Genomic DNA, 8,773 nt, shown 5'->3' on the forward strand with positions numbered 1-8,773 from the left:
TTATTGATAGATACTTTTTTATTGACATCATTTTACCTTTGAAGTTTTTCTTTCTGTAGATTGTCTCTATATTTCTGTTCAATGATATTCTTAGGATTTTTCTCTTTTATCGAACCCCCCCCCCTTAATATTTCCTGCAATATCAGCTTGGTGGTTGCATAGTGTTTTAAACCGTGCAGGTCTTGGAACCTCTTTATCTCTCCATCCATTTTGAATGTCAATCTTGCTAAAGTATTCTTGGCTGCATTTTCTTTTCATTTATTACTATGAATATGTTTTTCTTGTCCTTCCTGGCTTGCCAAGTCTCTGTGGACAGGTCTTAGAAAAGGGAAATAAATGAGAAAACGCCAGTCATCCACCATCCTGAAGGAGGTGGATTAAAGCTCAATATGCCTAGGTCTTTTCTCCATCTAATCATGCTAAATTCATTTTAATAATGATCCTACAGTCATTTCCATAACTTGGTATATATAGAGATTGGCCATTCATTTTGTTAAATGATCACTCCATGTGTCTGTAATCCATTTGCAAGTCTTATTTGGAGAAGTGTCTGTTCATGTCTTCTGCCCATTTTCTGACATGATTATCTGTGTTTTGAGTGTTGAGTTTCAGAAGTTCTTTATAGATCCTGGATATCAACCTTTTGTCTCTATTGTCATTTGCCAATAATTTCACCCATTCTGTGGATTGCCTTTTTGTTTTGTTGACTGTTTTTGCTGTGCAGAAGCTTTTGATCTTGATGAAGTTCCAAAAGTTCGTTTTTGCTTTTGTTTCCTTTACCTTTGGAGACATGTCTTGAAAGAAGTTGCTGTGGCTGATGGTGGAGAGGTTACAACCTGTGTTGTCCTCTAGGATTCTGATGGATTCTTGTCTCATCTTTAAGTTTTTTTTCCATTTCAAATTTATCTTTGTGTATGGTGTAAGAGAATGGTCAAATTTCATTCTTCTATACATAGCTGTCCAATTTTCTCTGCACCATTTATTGAAGAGAATGCCCTTTCTTCCACTGTATATTTTTTTCCTGCTTTGACCATAGAGTTGTGGGTCCATATTTGGTCTCTCTACTCTGTTCCACTGGTCTATGAGTCTGTTTTTGTGCCAATACCATGGTATCTTGGGGACCACAGCTTTGTAGTAAAGCTTGAAATCAGGCAATGTGATGACCTCAGTTTTTTTTTTCTTTTTCAGAATTTCCTTAACAATTCTGAGTGTCTTCAGTCTAACAGACACATGAAAAGATATTCATCATCATTAGCCATCACGGAGATTTAAATCAAAAACCCCATAGAGATACCAGGTTACACCAGTTAGAATGGCCAAAATTAATAAGACAGTAAACATCAAGTGTTGGAGAGGATGTGGAGAAAGTGGAACCCTCTTACCCTGATGCTGGGAATGCAATTTGGTGCAGTCATTTTGGAAAACAGTGTGGAGACGCCTCAAAAAATTAAAAAATAGAGCTATGCTATGACCCTGAAACTGCAGTACTGGGTACTTACCCAAAAGATTTAGATTCAGTGAAAGAAGGGCCATCTTCACCCCAATGTTCATAGCAGCAATGGCTACAGTCATAAAACTGTGGAAAAAGTCAAGATGCCCTTCAACAGTAGAATGAATAAAGAAGATGTGGTCCATTTATACAATGGAATATCATGCAATCATCAGAAAGGATGAATACTCAACTTTTGTATCAACATGGATGGGACTGGCGGAGATAATGCTGAGTGAAATAAGTCAAGCAGAGGAAATCAATTATCATATGGTTTCACTTACTTGTGGAGCACAAGAAGTAACATGGAAGACATTGGGAGAAGGAGAGGAGAAGTGGGTTGTGGGTAATCAGAGGAGGAGTCAAACCATGAGAGACCATGTACTCTGAGAAACAAACTGAGGAGTTTGGTGGGGTGAAGGGTGCACATTGGGTGATCCTGGTGGTGGGTATTAAGGAGAGCACGTATTGCATGGAGCACTAGGTGTGGTGCACAAACAATGAATCTTGTAACACTGAAAAAAATAAAATAAAATTAAAAAATCACTCAAAATTAAGACATTGAGTTTTCCAGAATTTTTTTCTAAGATTAAGTTTATGACATGTCAAAAAACACAAGAAGTTTAATTAATACATTAATATAATTGGTTGTTATCACAGGCAATAACCTCTTAATTAATACATTAATACAATTGTATGTTACCACAGGCAATAGACTCTATTTGTTAACTGATAATAAAAAATGAATAAAATTTAGGTCTTGTCTTGCAATAAATATTTCCTTATAGCCATTGCTTCCACTTACCATAAAAATGTAAAATATTTGTAGAAAAAAATGTGAAGTTTTCCCATTTCTAAATCTTAGGTTGTTGCTTATAGATCCACAAAGGTCAGTAAATATTAGTTAACTTTACTGATTGAATACATAAATTTAAGCATAAATCAAATCAAAGATAATCAGGCAATTTGATCTCCAGACTTACCCTTTCTCAACACCTTCATGAATGCTCTGGCCACTTCTTTGTTGCGGAGGCTGTAGATGAGGGGATTCAGCATGGGAGTAAGGATGGTATAGAAGACTGACACCATCTTGTCCTGGGTGGGGAAACGATTTGAAGTGGGCTTCATGTATATGAACATGGCTGCTCCATAGTACATTCCCACCACAATGAGGTGAGTGGAGCAGGTGGCGAAAGCATTTCAGCGACCCTCCCCAGACGCCATATGAATGACAGCCACAATAACATGAACATAGGAAGCAATGATTACTGCTACAGGGAAAAGAAGCATAATAACACAACAGATAAATATCATCTTTTCAAATCACAATGTGTTGTTACATGAGAGAGTGAGAAGGGCAGGGACATCACAGGAAAAGTGAGGTATATCCCAGGCTCTACAATATAAGAATGATAATGCAACTGCAACTTCAGCTGTACCATCGAGGGAGCCAAGAATCCATGAAGAAGCTGCCATGAGACCACAGATTTTCTGGCTCATGAGAACTGAATACTGTAATGGGTGACAAATGGCAACATAATGGTCATAGGCCATGGCAGGTAACAGGAAACATTGTGCTCCAAGCAGAGACACATATAAGAATATCTGGACTGCACAACCAGCCAAAGAAATAGACTTCTTGCCAGACAAGTAGTTGAAGGCCATCTTGGGTACAGTGGTGCAAATGAGCATGAGGTCCATGAGAGATAGTTGGCTGAGGAGGAAATACATGGGTGTGTGAAGCTGGTTGTCCAGGTAGATAAGGAGAACCATAACAATGTTTCCAATGAAGGCCACAGTGAACACACCCAAGACCAGAGAGAAGAGGAAGATATGAGTGGGGCTGTGACCGAAGATTCTCAGCAGGATGAAGACTGAGTTGAAGGTCTGATTCTCCCATGCCATGATAAATATGATGACTGCATGGAATACAAGAAATGACACATGGCTGGTATTGTGTTATGGAAATATTAAGCTCTTTCCTTCTAAGTCATCCCTTCTACCAAATTGCCTAAGCAAGAGAAAGTTCTTTCTTTGGCCATATTTTTTTTTCATTTTTAGACTAAGTATATTAAAGCATAGTTTTAGCTTGATATGATTTTTAATACAGCATACATTGTTCAGAGACATAGTAAGTTACATGGTAAAAATATGAGTTTTCTCAAGTCATATGATCAGAGTAACTAGTTAACTCCTGTGTGTAGTGTAGATTGCCCATTCATACAAAAATTATGATCATGAAAGGCATAGATTTTTTATGTCTCTTTATGTTTCTCATGAGACTTAGCATAACAATTTTTTCTCAAGAGTTGAGAGAATCATGAATTGATGGAAATGAGACAAGTTTAATCAAATGTCAAGTAAACAGAACACATTGAGAAATCAGCAATCAGATGTCCCTTAACTAATATTTATTCTAATTAAAGTGAATTGTAATGGAAATAACTCCACATAAATATACACTTTCCTCACTCATCTCAAAATGGTGTGTGCCCAGAATGTCTGGGTGGCTCAGTTTGATTAAGTACCTGCCTTTGGGTCACATCATGATCTCAGGGTTCTAGGATCAAGCTGCATGATGGGCTCCCTGCTCAGTGGGGAGTTTTCTTCTTCCTGTCCCTCTGCCCCCTCTTCTGCTCATGCTCTCTCCCTTTTGCAAGTAAATACATAAATACATATATATACATATATATATATATCAAAAATAATTATTTATTTGAGAGAGAGGGAGAGAGGATATCTATCTATATCTATATAAACATACATATATATAGTCCTCTATTTTCACATTCATTTCTTTTCTTCTTTTTTTACTTTCCATTTCAAAAGTCAAAACACTCTTTTACTTTTTTGCCTAACAGTCCCTGAACAAACTGAAAATATATGCTGTCTCTACCACCTCTGTGTCCTTCTAAGCTCTTTATCTCAGTAGTATTCCCCAGTTCTGTGTATCTAATATTTCAATTATAATTCAGGTGTTCAATACATCCTAAATTCCTAATCAGTTATAAATTCTCTTAGGTATATTTCTTACATTTATGCCTATCAAGAAAGTCAACTCACACTGTGTAAATAATTATAGTTCATGCTGCTTAATTTTTCAGGTATTTTTTCATACACTCAGTTGCTAATTAAATGTTTCTAACACAATCTTTTAACCTTATTCAAATTTGTCATTATTCATATTATAGAAAAACCTTCAAATATTCCTATTGAAAAATGCACGAGTTTTCAACAGAAATTTCAACAGAAAATTACCACATCACTTGACTCAGTAGAATTTCAGTTCTTTCAAAAAGCGGCATGTCCTTTCTATTTCACTGTTTAGCTTTTGTGTCTTTATTAAGAAGGGAGCGTGACTTCCCCATTGACATTATGCAGTATATCTAGAGCAGCCATGTAAGTTCAGTTATCCTAATACTCATTTAACTAAACTTTCCTGTCCCACTTTTCTCTCCATTACTCAATATCCCTCTCAAGTTTCTAACTCTTTTTTTTTCTTTACTACATATACTGCCTTTCCATGTTCAACTGGTATCAACTATGTTTATTTAGTCAGTATTAGTCCTTCGCTCTGATCGTCCTACCCCAATAATTTAAACCCCCTTTCCTCAGAATACAGTCCTTGAAGCTGATGAGTATAACAAAAATAATTGGTGATTCTGTTAGAAAAAACTCATCAATATCTCTAAAAAGCCTATCTTACATTAAAGAGGGCATGTAGTATGATGAGCACTGGGTGATATATGAACTAATGCATCATTGAACATTTAGAATATCTTGGTTAATTTAATTGAAATATAAAAAGCCCACCTTATTCGTGCCACACCTCAATATTACAAATAAAACTGAACTTCTGGATTTTCCCAAAGAATAACTGTAATTTGTCACTCGTCTTAAAACTTCAATTTTCAAGTGGCTAGATTGTCTGTAGAATGGGTTCTCATATCCTTGCTGATCTTTTTCTGAGCTATTTTAGAAAGCCAATCAAGACTAATATCCAAACAGATATTTCCAGGATATCTGTTCTCCATTTCCTAATACAAACTTTATGCATTACTACTTGCAGATCCCAAAGATACAATAAATAAATCTGAGCTTAAGTGTCTTTTTAGGAATCTCTTCTCTTCCACAATTCTTATCTTTATAAAAAACATCTCCCTTCAAATTCCAACACAGGGATATATTTCTCCATACCTCTTTCTTTATTCTATAGCTAGCAAGCTCTACATATTGTAGATTAAGCTTCTACAGGAGATGAACGACCTCTACTGCTGTTCTGCATAAGAGGCAAATATTATGGACCTTCAAATCAGGGAAGCCTGAGCTTACAATCTTCCTCTACCACCAACTTGTATGTCAACAAGCAGGTTAATAGATGTCTCTGAGTTTATGTTTTAATTCCCTCTATCCCTCACAGTGTTGTTATAAAGTACAATGAGTTAATTCTTTGATGATCCTAATCAAAATATGTGTATCACACCCCAAATTCATCATATGAACATTTTCATCATTATATCCTTTTCACAGACCCCCCAATATTGCAATAATCTTCACCATTATCCCCCCTTTTTTAATATTCTATTTTTCTTCCTAGATTTCTAACTGGTGAACTATATACTTATTTTATATATGTTTAATCCATATAAAATCATTTGCAGAAGGATGAAGACCATAAGATCCTCACAGGTGATTGGAAGCATGGACAAATAGACTACATGCACTGGGGAATTTTGCAATGATTTTAAACTTAGCATTTATAACACTGTTCTTAATAATGCCTTACATTATTTAACATCTTCATGGGTATTATTTAATTTAATGTTCAAAAGGACCCGTCACAAATATAAAAAACATTAATTTTACAGAGAATATAAAGGGAAAAGTTGCACATGGGCATGAAATAGTACGTTCCTATTTAAATGATTTTAATATATCAAAATTTCTAATAATATAGTTTTTGAATAAAATCTGATTCCATTTGGTTGAACTCCAGAATGCCGTAGATATTTTGCAATATACAGTCTCCCTCACTCTTACCTTCTAAATGTTTTCAAGGAGATGCTACTTGTAGAGTAACTGAAAAACTTTAAATTGCCAGAGGAAACCTATGCAAAACAATTTTACCAAGTCATCAGTGATTTAATTTTACAATCCCTCCAAGGAATTTATTCCCTGATCTTCAATTAAAATACTTCATGTTATCATCCCCTTTTTCTCTTAGCCCTCAAATATGTTTTCCAAAATATGAGTTTTATTGATATTTAAGATCATATCAAAAGTTCTCTTATCTTGATTGATAATTTTGTTCTCCTGTTTCCTGGCTCCTTCATGTATTATTTATGATACTTTCTATGTTTTTTTAAAGATTTTATTCATTTATTTGACAGACAGAGATCACAAGTAGGCAGAGAAACAGGCAGAGAGAGAGGAGGAAGCAGACTCTCCACTGAGCAGAGAGCCGGATGTGGGGCTCGATCCCAGAACCCTGGGATCATGACCTGAGCTGAAGGCAGAGGCTTTAACCCACTGAGCCACCCAGGTGCCCCAACACTTTCTATCTTTTTAAAATACCTCACATTTTGTCTTTTCTTACTTTTTTCCTTCCTTCCTTCCTTCCTTCCTTCCTTCCTTCCTTCCTTCCTTCCTTTCTTTTTTTAAATTTCTACACCCAGCATGGGGCTTGAATGCACAATCCCAAGATCAAGAGTCACATTCTCTACTGACTGAACCAGCCAGGCACCCCAATCTCTCATATATTATAGTCTTAATCAACTCTGTAAAGTGAAGGAAAAAACAGGCAGTTGGACATCATGAAAAGAACGGGAAAATGAAGGCAGAGAAAGTAGAGTGGGAGATGAACCATGAGACACTATGGACTCTAGGAAGAAAACCGAGGGTTTTGGAAGAGAGGGATGTTGGGGGGGGGTATTAAGGAGGGCATGGATTGCATGGAGCACTGGGTGTTGTGTGCAAACAATGGATCATGAAACACTACATCAGAAACTAATAATGTACTGTAAAGTGAATAACATAACATAATAAATAAATTTAAATAAATAAATTTCTCATTGTGGTTTAGCCTTAGTTACCTCTAAATAGAGATCTTTTAAAATTCACCAATATTTTCAAACTGATAAATCAATTGATCTTATTCTCATCATTCAAGTTGAGATTCCTATACATGAGATTTCATCACTGTTTCAAATGATTCGGTTTTTTGAAATGTGCTTTGATGATTACTCTTTTCTTTTTATTTCTTTTATTTTTCAATAATTTGTTTAAATTTTTTTATTTGTTTATTTACAGCATAACAGTGTTCATTCTTTTGGCATCACACCCAGTGCTCCATGCAATATGTGCCCTCACTATTACCCACAACCTGGTTCCTCAACCTCCCACCCCCCGCCCCTTCAAAACCCTCTGGTTGTTTTTCAGAGTCCATAGTCTCTCATGGTTCATCTCCCCTTCCAGTTTCCCTCAACTCCCTCTCCTCTCCATCTCCCCATGTCCTCCGTGTTATTTGTTATGCTCCACAAATAAGTGAGACCATATGATACTTGACTCTCTCTGCTTGACATATTTCACTCAGCATAATCTCTTCCAGTCCCATCCATGTTGCTACAAAAGTTGGGTATTCATCCTTTCTAATGGAGGCATAATACTCCATTGTGGATATGTACTACATCTTCTTTATCCATTTATCTGTTGATGGACATCTAGGTTCTCTCCATAGTTTGGCTATTGTGGACATTGCTGCTATAAACATTCGGGTACACGTGCCCCTTCGGATCACTGCGTTTGTATCTTTAGGGTAAATACCCAGTAGTGCAATTGCTGGGTCATAGGGTATTTCTATTTTCAACATTTTGACGAACCTCATATCAGATAAAGGGCTAGTATCCAAAATCTATAAGGAACTTAGCAAACTCAATAACCAAAGAACAAACAATCCAATCAAGAAATGGGCAGAGGACATGAACAGACATTTCTGCAAAGAAGACATCCAAATGGCCAACAGACATGATTATGAAAAAGTGCTCCACATCACTCGGCATCAGGGAAATACAAATCAAAACCACAATGAGATATAACCTCACACCAGTCAGAATGGCTAAAATTAACAATCTATACTTTTTATGCCATTCTGATCAAAATTCCAATGGTATTTTTCAAAGAGCTGGTGCAAATAATCCTAAAATTTGTATGGAATCAGAAGAGATCCCGAGTTGCTAAGGAAATATTGAAAAACAAAAACAAAACTGGTGGCATCATGTTCCCTGA

The 8,773-nt window shown here is 36.1% G+C and overlaps 1 pseudogene; it reads right to left on the reverse strand.

The window, feature by feature from the left end:
* Positions 1-2,446: 2,446 nt before the first annotated feature.
* LOC123939188 lies at positions 2,447-3,394 on the reverse strand (annotated as a pseudogene).
* Positions 3,395-8,773: the final 5,379 nt, after the last annotated feature.

Source organism: Meles meles, chromosome 3 (assembly GCF_922984935.1).
Source record: "Meles meles chromosome 3, mMelMel3.1 paternal haplotype, whole genome shotgun sequence".
NCBI classification, from domain to species: domain Eukaryota; kingdom Metazoa; phylum Chordata; class Mammalia; order Carnivora; family Mustelidae; genus Meles; species Meles meles.